We start from the raw sequence: 17,809 nt of genomic DNA, 5'->3' as shown, positions 1-17,809 counted from the left end.
GGGGGGGGGGGGAATCCTACTCCCAGAGGGAGTAGGACTCTCCTGGCGCACCCCTTGTGGCCGGCCAGCCTCCCCCCTTTGGTCCTTCATATATTGAGGTAGAGGCACCCTAGAACACACAAGTTGATCCACGTGATCTATTCCTTAGCCGTGTGCGGTGCCCCCAGCCACCATATTCCTCGATAATACTGTAGCGGAGTTTAGGCGAAGCCCTGCTGCTGTAGTGCATCAAGATCGTCACCACGCCGTCGTGCTGACGGAACTCTTCCCCGACACTTTGCTGGATCGGAGTCCGGGGATCGTCATCGAGTTGAACGTGTGCTCGAACTCGGAGGTGCCGTAGTTTCGGTACTTGATCGGTTGGATCGTGAAGACGTACGACTACTTCCTCTACGTTGCGTCAACGCTTCTGCAGTCGGTCTGCGTGGGTACGTAGACAACACTCTCCCCTCTCGTTGCTATGCATCACATGATCTTGCGTGTGCGTAGGAAATTTTTTGAAATTACTACGAAACCCAACAGTGGCATCCGAGCCTAGGTTATTTATGTTGATGTTATATGCACGGGTAGAACACATGTGAGTTGTGGGCGATATAAGTCATACTGCCTACCAGCGTGTCATACTTTGGTTCGGCGGCATTGTTGGACGAGACGACCCGGACCAACATTACGCGTACGCTTACGCGAGACCGGTTCCCCCGACGTGCTTTGCACATAGGTGGCTTGCGGGCGACAGTCTCTCCAACTTTAGTTGAACCAAGTGTGGCTACGCCCGGTCCTTGCGAAGGTTAAAACGGAGTCTATTTGACAAACTATCGTTGTGGTTTTGATGCGTAGGTGAGATTGGTTCTTGCTTAAGCCCGTAGCAGCCACGTAAAACTTGCAACAACAAAGTAGAGGACGTCTAACTTGTTTTTGCAGGGCATGTTGTGATGTGATATGGTCAAGGCATGATGCTGAATTTTATTGTATGAGATGATCATGTTTTGTAACCGAGTTATCGGCAACTGGCAGGAGCCATATGGTTGTCGTTTTATTGTATGCAATGCAATCGCGATGTAATGCTTTACTTTTATCACTAAGCGGTAGCGATAGTCGTAGAAGCATAAACTTGGCGAGACGACAACGATGCTACGATGGAGATCAAGGTGTCACGCCGGTGACGATGGTGATCACGACGGTGCTTCGGAGATGGAGATCACAAGCACAAGATGATGATGGCCATATCATATCACTTATATTGATTGCATGTGATGTTTATCCTTTTATGCATCTTATCTTGCTTTGATTGACGGTAGCATTATAAGATGATCTCTCACTAAATTATCAAGAAGTGTTCTCCCTGAGTATGCACCGTTGCGAAAGTTCTTCGTGCTGAGACACCACGTGATGATCGGGTGTGATAGGTTCTACGTTCAAATACAACGGGTGCAAAACAGTTGCACACGCGGAATACTCAGGTTATACTTGATGAGCCAAGCATATACAGATATGGCCTCGGAACATGGAGACCGAAAGGTCGAGCGTGAATCATATAGTAGATATGATCAACATAACGATGTTCACCATTGAAAACTACTCCATCTCACGTGATGATCGGTTATGGTTTAGTTGATTTGGATCACGTAATCACTTAGAGGATTAGAGGGATGTCTATCTAAGTGGGAGTTCTTTAATTAATTTGATTAATTGAACTTAAATTTATCATGAAACTTAGTACCTGATTAGTATCTTGATTGTTTATGTTTGGTTGTAGATAGATGGCTCGTGCTGTTGTTCCGTTGAATTTTAATGCGTTCCTTGAGAAAGCAAAGTTGAAAGATGATGGTAGCAATTACACGGACTGGGTCCGTAACTTGAGGATTATCCTCATTGCTGCATAGAAGAATTACGTCCTGGAAGCACCGCTGGGTGCCAGGCCTGCTGCAGGAGCAACGCCGGATGTTATGAACGTCTGGCAGAGCAAAGCTGATGACTACTCGATAGTTCAGTGTGCCATGCTTTACGGCTTAGAATCGGGACTTCAACGACGTTTTGAACGCCATGGAGCATATGAGATGTTCCAGGAGTTGAAGTTAATATTTCAAGCAAATGCCCGGATTGAGAGATATGAAGTCTCCAATAAGTTCTATAGCTGCAAGATGGAGGAGAACAGTTCTGTCAGTGAGCATATACTCAAAATGTCTGGGTATAATAATCACTTGATTCAATTGAGAGTTAATCTTCCAGATGATTGCGTCATTGACAGAATTCTTCAATCACTGCCACCAAGCTACAAGAGCTTCGTGATGAACTATAATATGCAAGGGATGAACAAGACTATTCCCGAGCTCTTCGCAATGCTGAAAGCTGCGGAGGTAGAAATCAAGAAGGAGCATCAAGTGTTGATGATCAACAAGACCACTAGTTTCAAGAAAAAGGGCAAAGGGAAAAAAAAGGGGAACTTCAAAAAGAACGGCAAGCAAGTTGCTACTCAAGAGAAGAAACCCAAACCTGGACCTAAGCCTGAAACTGAGTGCTTCTATTGCAAGCAGACTGGTCACTGGATGCGGAACTGCCCCAAGTATTTGGCGGATAAAAAGGATGGCAAGGTGAACAAAGGTATATATGATATACATGTTATTGATGTGTACCTTACTAATGCTCGCAGTAGCACCTGGGTATTTGATACTAGTTCTGTTGCTAATATTTGCAACTCGAAACAGGGACTACGGATTAAGCGAAGATTGGTTAAGGACGAGGTGACGATGCGCGTGGGAAACGGTTCCAAAGTCGATGTGATCGCGGTCGGCACGCTACCTCTATATCTACCTTCGGGATTAGTATTAGACCTGAATAATTGTTATTTGGTGCCAGCGTTGGGCATGAACATTATATCTGGATCTTGTTTAATGCGAGACGGTTATTCATTTAAATCATAGAATAATGGTTGTTCTATTTATATGAGTAATATCTTTTATGGTCATGCACCCTTGAAGAGTGGTCTATTCTTATTGAATCTCGATAGTAGTAATACACGTATTCATAATGTTGAAGCCAAAAGATGCAGAGTTGATAATGATAGTGCAACTTATTTGTGGCACTGCCGTTTAGGTCATATCGGTGTAAAGCGCATGAAGAAACTCCATACTGATGGACTTTTGGAACCACTTGATTATGAATCACTTGGTACTTGCGAACCGTGCCTCATGGGCAAGATGACAAAAACACCGTTCTCCGGTACTATGGAGAGAGCAACAGATTTGTTGGAAATCATACATACATATGTATGTGGTCCGATGAATATTGAGGCTCGTGGCGGATATCGTTATTTTCTCACCTTCATAGATGATTTGAGCAGATATGGGTATATCTACTTAATGAATCATAAGTCTGAAACATTTGAGAAGTTCAAGGAATTTCAAAGTGAAGTTGAAAATCATCGTAACAAGAAAATAAAGTTTCTACGATCTGATCGTGGAGGAGAATATTTGAGTTACGAGTTTGGTGTACATTTGAAAAATTGTGGAATAGTTTCGCAACGCACGCCACCCGGAACACCTCAGCGTAATGGTGTGTCCGAACGTCGTAATCGTACTATACTGGATATGGTGCGATCTATGATGTCTCTTACTGATTTACCGCTATCGTTTTGGGGATACGCTCTAGAGACGGCCACATTCACGTTAAATAGGGCACCATCAAAATCCGTTGAGACGACGCCTTATGAACTGTGGTTTGGCAAGAAACCAAAGTTGTCGTTTCTAAAAGTTTGGGGCTGCGATGCTTATGTGAAAAAGCTTCAACCTGATAAGCTCGAACCCAAATCGGAGAAATGTGTCTTCATAGGATATCCAAAGGAAACTATTGGATACACCTTCTATCACAGATCTGAAGGCAAGACTTTTGTTGCTAAATTCGGAAACTTTCTAGAGAAGGAGTTTCTCTCGAAAGAAGTGAGTGGGAGGAAAGTAGAACTTAACGAGGTAACTGTACCTGCTCCCTTATTGGAAAGTAGTACATCACAGAAAACTGTTTCTGTGACACCTACACCAGTTAGTGAGGAAGTTAATGATAATGATCATGAAACTTCAGAACAAGATACTACTGAACTCGTAGATCAACCAGAGTAAGATCCGCGCCAGAGTGGTACGGTAATCCCGTTCTGGAAGTCATGATGCTTGATCATGATGAACCTACGAACTATGAAGAAGCAATGGTGAGCCCAGATTCCGCAAAGTGGCTTGAAGCCATGAAATCTGAGATGGGATCCATGTATGAGAACAAAGTATGGACTTTGGTTGACTTGCCCGATGATCGGCAAGCAATTGAGAATAAATGGATCTTCAAGAAGAAGACTGACGCTGACGGTAATATTACTGTCTACAAAGCTCGACTTGTCGCAAAAGGTTTTCGGCAAGTTCAAGGGATTGACTACGATGAGACCTTCTCACCCGTAGCGATGCTTAAATCTGTCCGAATCATGTTAGCAATTGCCGCATTTTATGATTATGAAATTTGGCAGATGGATGTCAAAACTGCATTCCTGAATGGATTTCTGGAAGAAGAGTTGTATATGATGCAACCAGAAGGTTTTGTCGATCCAAAGGGAGCTAACAAAGTGTGCAAGCTCCAGCGATCCATTTATGGACTAGTGCAAGCCTCTCGGAGTTGGAATAAACGTTTTGATAGTGTGATCAAAGCATTTGGTTTTATACAGACTTTTGGATAAGCCTGTATTTACAAGAAAGTGAGTGGGAGCTCTGTAGCATTTCTGATATTATATGTGGATGACATATTATTAATTGGAAATGATATGGAATTTCTGGATAGCATAAAGGGATACTTGAATAAGAGTTTTTCAATGAAAGACCTCGGTGAAGCTGCTTACATATTAGGCATTAAGATCTATAGAGATAGATCAAGGCGCTTAATTGGACTTTCACAAACAACATACCTTGACAAAATTTTGAAGAAGTTCAAAATGGATCAAGCAAAGAAAGGATTCTTGCCTGTGTTACAAGGTGTGAAATTGAGTAAGACTCAATACCCGACCACTGCAGAAGATAGAGAGAATATGAAAGATGTTCCCTATGCATCAGCGATAGGATCTATCATGTATGCAATGCTATGTACCAGACCTGATGTGTGCCTTCCTATAAGTCTAGCAGGGAGGTACCAAAGTAATCCAGGAGTGGATCACTGGACAGCGGTCAAGAACATCCTGAAATACCTGAAAAGGACTAAGGATATGCTTCTCGTATATGGAGGTGACAAAGAGCTCGTCGTAAATGGTTACGTTGATGCAAGCTTTGACACTGATCCGGACGATTCTAAATCGCAAACCGGATACGTGTTTACATTAAACGGTGGAGCTGTCAGTTGGTGCAGTTCTAAACAAAGCGTTGTAGCGGGATCTACATGTGAAGCGGAGTACATAGCTGCTTCGGAAGCAGCAAATGAAGGAGTCTGGATGAAGGAGTTCATATCCGATCTAGGTGTCATACCTAGTGCATCGGGTCCAATGAAAATCTTTTGTGACAATACTGGTGCAATTGCCTTGGCAAAGGAATCCAGATTTCACAAGAGAACCAAACACATCAAGAGACGCTTCAATTCCATCCGGGATCTAGTCCAGGTGGGAGACATAGAGATTTGCAAGATACATACGGATCTGAATGTTGCAGACCCGTTGACTAAGCCTCTTCCACGAGCAAAACATGATCAACACCAAGGCTCCATGGGTGTTAGAATCATTAATGTGTAATCTAGATTATTGACTCTAGTGCAAGTGGGAGACTGAAGGAAATATGCCCTAGAGGCAATAATAAAGTTATTATTTATTTCCTTATAATCATGATAAATGTTTATTATTCATGCTAGAATTGTATTAACCGGAAACATAATACATGTGTGAATACATAGACAAACAAAGTGTCACTAGTATGCCTCTACTTGACTAGCTCGTTAATCAAAGATGGTTATGTTTCCTAACCATGAACAATGAGTTGTTATTTGATTAACGGGATCACATCATTAAGAGAATGATCTGATTGACATGACCCATTCCATTAGCTTAGCACCCGATCGTTTAGTATGTTGATATTGCTTTCTTCATGACTTATACATGTTCCTATAACTATGAGATTATGCAACTCCCGTTTACCGGAGGAACACTTTGGGTACTACCAAACGTCACAACGTAACTGAGTGATTATAAAGGAGTACTAGAGGTGTCTCCAAAGGTACATGTTGGGTTGGCGTATTTCGAGATTAGGTTTTGTCACTCTGATTGTAGGAGAGGTATCTCTGGGCCCTCTCGGTAATGCACATCACTTAAGCCTTGCAAGCATTGCAACTAAATGAGTTAGTTGAGGGATGATGTATTACAGAACGAGTAAAGAGACTTGCTGGTAACGAGATTGAACTAGGTATAGGAATACCGACGATCGAATCTCGGGCAAGTAACATACCGATGACAAAGGGAACAACGTATGTTGTTATGCGGTCTGACCGATAAAGATCTTCGTAGAATATGTAGGAGCCAATATGGGCATCTAGGTCCCGCTATTGGTTATTGACCGGAGACGTGTCTCGGTCATGTCTACATTGTTCTCGAACCCGTAGGGTCCGCACGCTTAAGGTTACGATGACAGTTATATTATGAGTTTATGCATTTTGATGTACCGAAGGTTGTTCGGAGTCCCGGATGTGATCACGGACATGACGAGGAGCCTCGAAATGGTCGAGACATAAAGATTGATATATTGGAAGCCTATGTTTGGATATCGGAAGTGTTCCGGATGAAATCGGGATTTTACCGGAGTACCGGGAAGGTTACCGGAACCCCCCGGGAGCTAAATGGGCCATGATGGGCCTTAGTGGAAAAGAGAAGAGGCAGCCCTACATGGGCTGCACGCCTCCCCCTTCCCCTAGTCCTATTAGGACTAGGAGAGGTGGCCGGCCCCCTCCTTCTCTTTTCCCCCTCCGCGAATCCTATTCCAAATAGGATTGGGGGGGGGGGGGGAATCCTACTCCCAGAGGGAGTAGGACTCTCCTGGCGCACCCCTTGTGGCCGGCCAGCCTCCCCCCTTTGGTCCTTTATATACTGAGGTAGAGGCACCCTAGAACACACAAGTTGATCCGCGTGATCTATTTCTTAGCCGTGTGCGGTGCCCCCAGCCACCATATTCCTCGATAATACTGTAGCGGAGTTTAGGCGAAGCCCTGCTGCTGTAGTGCATCAAGATCGTCACCACGCCGTCGTGCTGACGGAACTCTTCCCCGACACTTTGCTGGATCGGAGTCCGGGGATCGTCATCGAGCTGAACGTGTGCTCGAACTCGGAGGTGCCGTAGTTTCGGTACTTGATCGGTTGGATCGTGAAGACGTACGACTACTTCCTCTACGTTGCGTCAACGCTTCCGCAGTCGGTCTGCGTGGGTACGTAGACAACACTCTCCCCTCTTGTTGCTATGCATCACATGATCTTGCGTGTGCGTAGAATTTTTTTTGAAATTACTACGAAACCCAACATGAGAGCAGAGAACGAGAAGGTTGAAAACGATTCATTCATTCGCTGCCGTTGTCGTTCGTTGCTGCTTCCTTTATAGCCCAGCCGCTCCCACAAACCCAAACCCATTACTAACTCCATCCCATGTCATGGCTTGGCCCGCTGTCTTCTCTGTGGCTAAGGTCATGACAGGGACCTGATGTTCAAGAACATGCGACCCTCTATTGGCTGGGACCCGGTCCTTCTGGATCGTGGGGAATTTCCTTTCAATGCCAGAAAAGAACCAGGGAGCTCTGGGAAGCACTGAGCAGGAGGAAGGACTCGCTGCACCTTGATCGACTCATCGCTCGGGCAGCAGCGCTGCGTGTTGCCAGTAGTTCCGACCTCTTGCGCGAAGTCTTCGGTGATGGTGTGATCGATCGCTGTTTCTGCGAGGATTGATCGCTTCAATGGGATCACTCCATGTTTGCTTCAGCCGTTGTGCTCACTAGCTTATCCTCTCTTTTTTTCAGAAAATGCAGAAGGCTTGCGCAGAATAAGAGTTTTTTGGGGGGGGAGGGGGTAAAACAACCTTTCATTGATCAGGATTACTACGCACTCCGTTCACAAATGTAAGATGTTCTTATATTTTTAAAATTAAATGTATATACACACAGTTTAGTGTGTATATTGATCAGGATTACTACGCACTCCGTTCACAAATGTAAGATGTTCTTATATTTTTAAAATTGAATGTATATACGCACAGTTTAGTGTGTTTGTTCATCCAATTCATATGCAGTGAAATCCCAAATTTATGAAAGGAAAAAGTATTAGAGTATATAGATATATCTGCGTGTTTGATAGAATACGACGTGTAACCAATCTCCTATCTTATCTCTCGGAGAAACGCCGTGTACTCTACACAAATCATCAAGAGGCTCAATACAACACACAAATGATTTATGTCAATTCTCGCCTCTCTAATTCTCTTACATGGTATCTGTTGTATAAGTTCCTATATCTAGCTGAGCGCCACATCGCCCGCGGGGAGGTCGATCTCCATGACGTCCACCGGGGGCTGCATAACCCGTATCTAGGGTTCATCCGATGACTGTGTTGATCGATTCATCTAGAGAATACTTTTTCCCATCCATTTGATTGACGTACTTTCTTTCTCGCCGACCAATTCATTGACATTCCTTTATGATTTTTCGACCTAAAGTTGGATTGCGTTGCTCGCCACCATGACGACCCTCGTATGCCTCTACACCGACCTTGGCGGCGACTACATGAGCCACCTCTTTGTTGTTTTGTCTGGTTGTTGATCTCTACTGGCCATCGTCATCTTCTTCGTTCGAGATACCTCCACCTGCGTAGTGCGGCCGACCCGATACACCATTTCCTTGCGCCTCTACCGGTTCCCGTGAAGGTCGTCACCGAGTATACGCATTCCTTCATCGATCGAGTAGCGGGTTGTTGCTGTGTTGCCCCATCGAGTCGCGGCGCCTCCGCCATGTGGTCCTCCCACCATTGCATTACCTCGCGCGATGTAGCTATGTTGCCCCCACGGGCTGTAGCACCGTCGCAGGCGGTCCACTGCACTGTTCCTACGCGTTGACGTCTCCCTTGCGTCCAATGCGACGTGTCCCAAGGCGCAGGATCACCACTATCCGCGCATGGTCTTCGCCACGCAGTTGGGTTCTTCCCCGCCTACTTTGAGCATCACCATCGCGCTTATATATGCAACCGGTGTGGCCTGAGGCTACCTCTGGCTTCGCCAACCACTCCTTCGTCTTCGTCCAGCACACACACATCGCCCATGTCTTCGCCTCTTCCCCGACCACTTGGTCCCCTCTGTCCACCATGGGCAATGTGGGCACCCATGCCATTTTGCGCCACACCCGTCCTGGAGACCTCCTCTGTTGGTCCCTCTGACATGGCGTACAGTTCGAGCTGGTCCCGTCACCACATGCCCAGTGTCGCTTCTTCTACAATGGCGTCAACAACATCATGTTTGAATCGACACCCTTCTCGACGACTACCATGTTTCTTCCTGGCGCCTAGATGTGTCCCCGACTCCTTGATGCTTCCTTGCGCCCGCGGCTTCATGTGCAACTACCTCGACATCAACCACTCGCACGGGCTACCTTGGCCATGGCTCCACCCCCATGCTCTCTATTATCTCAAATACCAGTAGAAGGCGCCCACACTTGTTCCTAATTGGTAGACCAATCAGTTATAGTGCATACAGAAGCTCTCAACCGGTATTGGGAAGCTTTCAGAACCTTTTGGCTTGGTTTTTTCTTTTATTCTTTTATGTATTAATTGCCTGTTTTTACTCATTTATCAGTTTTTTTCCTTTTTCGTTCTTTTATTTTTAAATTAATGAAGTTTTTATTTTTTGTGAATATTTTCCCAAGTTTTAAAAAATAAATTCAAATTCATGAATATTTTTTTAGATTCTTCATTTTTCTGGAAAAAATGAACATTTTTAAATTAGTGATATTTATAAGTTCATAAATTTTTCAAAATTTTATGTACTTTTTTCAATCCATGATATTTTTTATTTTCACTATTTTTTCAAAACTAAGAGAAAACAATGGTCGGTTTTTAGACAACAAAGCAACAACAATAGTCTGCAAGGTACCTACGTTGTTATTGGGCCTAGGCACACGGGGAATAAGAGGATCTGCCCACACAAATACGTATTTATCCTTCAATAAGAAAACCCAAATATGTATTACTTGTTTTCAGAAGGACCTCCTATTGCGCAGCTTCAGCGCCGCAGAGCGCAACTGGCGCTCACAACAGTGTCTGGGTGGGCCGGCCCACGAATGCGCAGCGCGAAAAAACACCGCAAAAATGCCTCTCGACAAAGAATCGATCAGTGAGGCTAATCACATGACCAACTAACAGCTTGTGACTATTAACAACACGCGGAGCATTGAAGAAAAAAAATAGTAGAAGCGCTATCTATTGCACATTACACAGTACCATTTAAAATTTAGAATTATTTAAAAACAAGTTCACGGATTTCAAATGAAGTTCATGAACATGCAAAATAAGTTCGCGTATTCAAAAAAAAGTTAACTAAAAATCGAAAAAGTTCATGTATTAAAAAAAACGTTCATGAATTCAAAAGAAGTTCTCTTTTCCAAAAAAAAGTTCAATATATTTTGTAGAAAACCACAAAATAGCAAACAGTTTATGAATTTGGAAAACGAAAAAAAAATCATGAGTATGAAAAAAGTTGAACGATTTTGAAAAAAAGTTCATCGAATTTGGAAAAGTTCATAAAATTTTAAAAAACATCCAATTTTAAAAAACATTCATCAAAAAATGAAAAAAGTTCATCAAATTTGAAAAGGCTTCGTGAGTTTGTATTTTTTATTGAATAAGGAAGAAAAAAATAACAAAAACGAAAAAGAGAAAGGGGAAAGAAGAAAGAAGAAAACATGGGAAAAGATGTAACTTATCATATCCGGCTACGTGGCCGAGTTCTTGAAACCGGGGGTCGCTGGTTCAATTCTCTCCGCGGGCGCAATTTAAAATATATGAATTCAACATGGACACAGTGTGATTCCTATTGAGCGCTTCAGGTGCCGGTTGAGTTGATTTGGCAAACCGCCGTGGTCGGCCCATTCACATTTTTTCTGTTTTAAAATAAAAAGCGCGTGCAAAAGTGCGGTCAGCATAGTTTGAACCCGAGATCTAACTGTTGCTAGTGAATTGCACAAACAATTACGCCAACCTGCCGCTGGTGCATAGCAACTTTCTTTCTTGTATTTATACGTATAGGAAATGCTAACTACGTTTTCAATGTTTTTTTCTTTTTCTTTTTCTTTTTTCCTCTTCTTGGTTCAATGATTTTTTTAATTCAATAAACATTTTTTCGAATTGACGAAATTTATCCAAATGGTTTTTTTTTTCAAAATTGATGCACTTTTCTTAGATTGACTAACTTTATTTATTTTTGTAAACCTTTTTCAAAATTGATGAACTATTTTTCAAATTCCAAGATCTTTTGTAAATTTAATGATTTTTTTCATAAATCTATGAACCTTTTAAAAATTGATGAACTCTTTTTCATAAAAGAAATCAACTTTTCCAGATTGTTTTCAAATAATTCAAAAATATAATAAATAGCACGTACACGGTGGTTCATAAACAATTTCACGCTGTTGTTAATCACTAGCGATTAGGAGCTGTAGTGGTTGTCTAAACAACTTGTGCGTTGTGGTGGGGGACCTCCTATATGTCAATGGTTGCGACACAGTACTGGCATTTCGCACAGGGGTGGCTAGCCTGGGTCAGCGCATTTACAGTGGCACGTTCCCGAGATGAAAAATCGTAAAAAGGACGATAGCGTTTGATAAACTTGAACCTGCGACTTCGTAGTAATTGACCCACCATGCAAGCCACCGGGACTGAGAAGCTCAAATGTTCAATTTGCAGCGACACATAAAGAAACATATGACAGTGATAGAACTTAAACATTACTTCGCAAAAAATCCCCAAAGCTACAGTCCATATATTGGGTCAAACCAAGGACCTCCTACAACTGAATTGTTTGAAATTACGAATCTTTTCTTTGAAACACAAATATTTTATGAATTTTCGAATAAATTCTGAAAACATAAACTTTTCGATGATGTGAACAAATTTCGAAAGAGGGAACATTTTTTTAATTGATGAACATAAAATAAAAATGTTTACACCTTTCCAAAATTCCAGAATATTTTCTGAATTTGTGAACAAAATTTGAAAACATGAACTATTATTGAATTTGTGAACAAATTTGGAAAGCTGGAACATTTTTTGCAAATCCAAATTATATTTTGAATTAGTTAACAAAATTTGAAAATTTTAACAACTTTGAGTTTTTGATAAAACCTAAAATGCGAACTGTTTTTGAATTTACAAAGATATTTTCAAAACACGATTTTTTGGAATTTGTGAATAAAATTGGAAAACACGAACAATTTTTGAAATAACCAACAGATTTGAATTTTTTTGAACAAAATTTGGAAACTTAAACATTTTTATAATACCTGATTTTTTTAAAAAATAAGAACATTTTTTGAATTTTTGATCCATTTTTAAAGACGGAAACATTTTTTGAATTTATGAATAGTTTTTGAAACACTTGAATTTTCTGAGAAACTGAAAATTTTCTGAAAGCACGACATTTTTAGAAATTTGTGAACAATTTTGAAACATGATATTTTTTAAAAGGAAAAACATTAAAATTAGAAAAGAAATTAAAAATGAATAAAAAAGAAACATAAAATGAAGAAGAAGCAAAAAAAAATAAGAAAATTTAACAAAAAATAGAAAATAGAAAAAAATCAAGAAAAACGAAAAACAAACAAGAAAACGTGTAAATGAAAACAAAACAATTCAGGGAACCTTCTAGAGGGTTCCCAAAACCAGAAAAAACTTGCTGGTAACGTCTAGATGGTTCTGAAACCGGGTATGCTTAAACGGGCCAGCCTAATTGAGCAATCGCTCCTGGTCCCTGTGCGAAGCAGCAACATCTTGACGCGGAATGAGCCAAATAGGGACTTCCTTGTGGCGGCACGAGTTCGAGTCTTCATACACCATTTTTTTCTTGTTTTTTGGCGAGATTGTTTCACAATGCTGTGCGTCGCGGGCCAGCCCACTAAGGGCTAAAGTGGGCGCCGGTTGGCTCCCGCCGCGCCGAAAGCGTGGAAGAGGAGCGCTTGAGACACATGCTATAACTTGAATGAATATTGGGCTTCGAGATGCAGACTAGCCTAACATTGTGGGTATGGAACTATGGATAGTCGGAGAAAATATGCCGCCAATGCTATGCATCGCCTACTATGACACCGATTGTACCTGTTGGGGAACGCAGTAATTTCAAAAAAAATTCTACGCACATGCAAGATCATGGTGATGTATAGCAACGAGAGGAGAGAGTATCGTCTACGTACCCTCGTAGACCGTAAGCGGAAGCCTTATGACAACGCGGTTGATGTAGTCGTACGTCTTCATGATCGACCGATCCTAGTACCGAACGTACGACACCTCCTGATCTACACACGTTCAGCTCGGTGACGTCCCGCGAACTCACGATCCAGTAGAGCTTCGTGGGAGAGTTTCGTTAGCACGACGATGTGATGACGATGATGATATTGTTACCGGGACAGGGCTTCGCCTAAGCACCGCTAAGATATAACCGAGGTGGATTATGGTGAAGGGGGGCACCGCACACGACTAAAAGATCAACTAATCAACTCGTGTGTTCATGGGGTGCCCCCCGGTATATAAAGGAGTGGAGGAGGGGGAGGGCCGGCCCTCTCTATGACGCGCCCTGAGAAGGTCCTACTCCCTCTGGGAGTAGGATTCCCCCCTTTCCTAGTAGAAGTAGGAGCCCTTCCAAGTAGGAGTAGGAGAGGAAGGAAGGATGAGAAAGGGAGGAAGGAAAGGGGGCCGGCCCCCTTCCCAATTCGGATTGAGCTTGGGGGGCGCGCCTCCCTCTTTTCCCTTCCCTCTTCTCTATTCCACTAAGGCCCAACAAGTCCCATATACTCCCCGGGGGGTTCCGGTAACCTCCCGGTACTCCGGAAAAATGCCCGAACCACTCGGAACCATTCCGATGTCCAAATATAGGCTTCCAATATATCGATCTTTACGTCTCAGCCATTTCGAGACTCCTCGTCATGTCCGTGATCAAATCTGGGACTCCGAACTACCTTCGGTACATCAAAACACATAAACTCGTAATACCGATCGTCACCGAACGTTAACCCTGCGGACCCTACGGGTTCGAGAACTATGTAGACATGACCGAGACTCATCCCCGGTCAATAACCAATAGCGGAACCTGGATGCTCATATTGGTTCCTACATATTCTACGAAGATTGTCGGTGTCAAAACCGGCGGATCTCGGGTAGGGGGTCCCGAACTGTGCGTCTAGGCCGGATGGTAACAGGAGGCAAGGGACACGAAGTTTTACCCAGGTTCAGGCCCTCTTGATGGAGGTAAAACCCTACATCTTGCTTGATTAATATTGAAGATATGGGTGTTACAAGAGTAGATCTACCACGAGATCAGAGAGGCTAAACCCTAGAAGCTAGCCTACGGTATGATTGTATGTTGTGATTGTTGTCCTACGGACTAAAACCCTTCGGTTTATATAGACACCGAAGAGGGTTAGGGTTACACAAGGTCGGTTACAAAGGAGGAGATATCCATATACGTATCGCCTAGCTTGCCTTCCACGCCAAGTAGAGTCCCATCCGGACATGAGACGAAGTCTTCAATCTTGTATCTTCATAGTCTAACAGTCCGACCAATGGAGATAGTCCGGATGTCTGGAGACCCCCTAATCCAGGACTCCCTCAGTAGCCCCCAAACCAGGCTTCAACGACGATGAGTCCGGCGCGCAGTTGTCTTCGGCATTGCAAGGCGGGTTCCTTCTCCAAATTCCGTGTACCTGTCGAAATAATGTCCGGTTCCTTGTGATGGTTCGTACTTCTTGGCTTCTACGCCCAATAATGGCCACTTTCCACGTGTCGAGCGAATGTGAAGAGCTAGGGTGTTTTCACATTTACCCCCTAGCTATGTAAATGAGCCGCCTATTTAAGAAGACGAGGATTCAGATCCAAATCACATCATCCTCCCTTGCCGAGTCTTCATCGGAGCGTGCCCGACAGAGATCCATTCCACCATGGCCGGTCGACGCAGCTCCTCCTCTCGCACCCCTAGTTCCAAGCCTGGAGATTGGGAGAGATGTTCCATCCCGCACAACAAATTGGTGATGCTTCAGTCCAAGGGATTTCTTCCCCCAGCGTACCTGGTCCCGGTTCGAGCCGGGCTTGCCACCTATAATGACGGAGAGCAAGCGGAGAGCCGTCCCAATCCCTCCAAGGGAGAGCGGGTATGCCTTGTCCCTTATCTGGTAAGAGGGCTCGGATTCCCAATCCATCCGTTTCTCCGAGGGCTTCTGGAGTTCTATGGCCTCCAGCTGCACAACCTTACGCCTGCCTCCCTGCTGCATATCGCGGGTTGGCAGCCCTTTGCGAGTTATTTTTGGGCTGTGAGGCTCATTTCGCTCTGTGGAAGAAGCTGTTCTGCCTTGTGCCCCGTTCTAAGAAGGGATCAATATACCAAGTGGGCGGAGCTGAAGTGTGGCGTATCGCTGGGACCGGATACCTATCCGGGACCCCGAAGAAGACGTCCGAAGACTGGCCTTCAGAATGGTTTTATATAGAAGATGTCCCCCTTCCGGACCCTATTCGGATCGGCCTTCCTGAGTTTGACAACGTCCCTTTGAAGAAGCGCCAGAGCTGGCGTCCACAGAGCCCCCTGGAGGAAGACGACCGGGACATTCTTTATCTGATGAGCCGGATAAGCTCTTTAGCTCGATTCGGATTGACCATGATCGAGGTCATGGTTATATGCATTATGCGGGGGGTGCAGCCGCTCCAATATAGAGGCCACCCCATGTGGGACTTCAACGGGGAGGATGACGCCACCCGCCACGGTCGCAAAGGGCCGGGATCGGCTGCTGATCTAATAAAGATCTTATCCACTTTGTACAAGGGAGAACAGGAGGAATTCCTTCGTATCAACCCGTAGGGCGGATTCTCCATGTACAATCTGAAAGGATCGATATGGTTGACTAGAGGGGGGGAGGTGAATAGGCAACTACCAATTTTTAGCTTTTCTTTACCAAATTAAACTTTGCATCAAAGTAGGTTGTCTAGATGTGCAACTAGGTGAGCAACCTATATGATGCAATAACAACAAGCATACAAGCAAGCAAGGGAAGAAACAGTAAAGAGCTTGCACAAGTAAAGGTAAGAGATAAACAAGAGTGGATCCGGTGAAGACGAGGATGTGTTATCGAAGTTCCTTCCTTTTGAGGGGAAGTACATCTCCATTGGAGCGGTGTGGAGGCACAATGCTCCCCAAGAAGCCACTAGGGCCACCGTATTCTCCTCATGCCCTCACACAATGCGAGATGCCGTGATTCCACTATTGGTGCCCTTGAAGGCGGCGACCGAACCTTTACAAACAAGGTTGGGGCAATCTCCACAACTTAATCGGAGGCTCCCAACAAGATCACGAAGCTTCACCACAATGGAATATGGCTCCGAGGTGACCTCAACCGTCTAGGGTGCTCAAACACCCAAGAGTAACAAGATCCGCTAGGGATGAGTGGGGGAATCGAAAATCCCTTGGTGGAAGTGTAGATCGGGGCCTTCTTAACCACTCCCGAGCAAATCAACAAGTTTGATTGGCTAGAGAGATAGATCGGGCGAAAATGGAGCTTGGAGTATTTAATGGAGCTTGACCAATAAATGGAGCTTGGGGGAGGAAGAGGTGGGTGAGAAGGAAGAAGGGGACTCCCTTTTATAGTGGGGGCAACAATCCCGTTGCCCCCCACCAACCAGCCCCGCACAGGGCGGTACTACCGCTGAGAGGGGGCGATACTACCGCCAGGACAACGGTACTGCCGCGCCAGCCAGCGGTACTGCCGCGCTGAGGAGACTAGTAGGGAACGGACCCAAATGCGGTACTACCGCGGTGGTAGGGCGGTACTACCGCTCCTGGAACGGTACTACCGCCACTACAACCGTGACTAGTGCCGCAAAACCCGACACGAGAAAAAGACCTCTCGAATCGAGGCGGTAGGAGCCAGACTGCCCAGCGGTACTACGGCAGTGAGGTCAAGGGCGGTAGTACCGCTGTGGAGAGGTACTGCCGCTTGTGACCCTTCGGCCGTAGTACCGCAGGCAGTGCGGTACTACCGCTGGGGCGCGCGCGAGAGAGAGAAGGAATCTCTCAAAGATGCTGAGGACAAGGCGGAGGTGCCAGGCGCCCAGCGGTACTACTGCTGTGGAGCCACGGGCGGTACTACCGCTGCGGAGCGGTACTGCCGCTTGGCTCCTCAGCGGTACTACCGCTGGGTGCGCGGTACTACCGCTTTGACCCAGACAGGACAAGGAAGAGAGGAGAGATCTCTTCAATGGAAAGGAAAAGCTCGGAGGGTGAGAAGCTGAAGTGTACGTGATGATACCACCCATGCAAAACCCCAGCGGACCCCCTCTTGATAGTACGGTGCCCTCTACACAACTAGTCCACCGAGAAAGAAACGAAAGAGCTACACCGTCTTGAAATACACTCCGAGGGGAAGAAGGCGTCTCGTGCCAGGGGAGAAGAATCTGTGAATTATTCAAAGCACAAGATTAGTCCGCAAACATGTTGTCTTCAATCACCAAAACTACCTTGAGAGAGATATGCCGTAACAATCTCCCCCTTTTTGGTGGATTGATGAAAACTAGGGATTTGCGCAAGGAAAA

Source organism: Triticum urartu, chromosome 2 (assembly GCF_003073215.2).
Source record: "Triticum urartu cultivar G1812 chromosome 2, Tu2.1, whole genome shotgun sequence".
Classification (NCBI taxonomy): domain Eukaryota; kingdom Viridiplantae; phylum Streptophyta; class Magnoliopsida; order Poales; family Poaceae; genus Triticum; species Triticum urartu.
The sequence above is the reverse complement of the archived record's forward strand: the minus strand, read 5'-3'. Positions refer to the sequence as shown.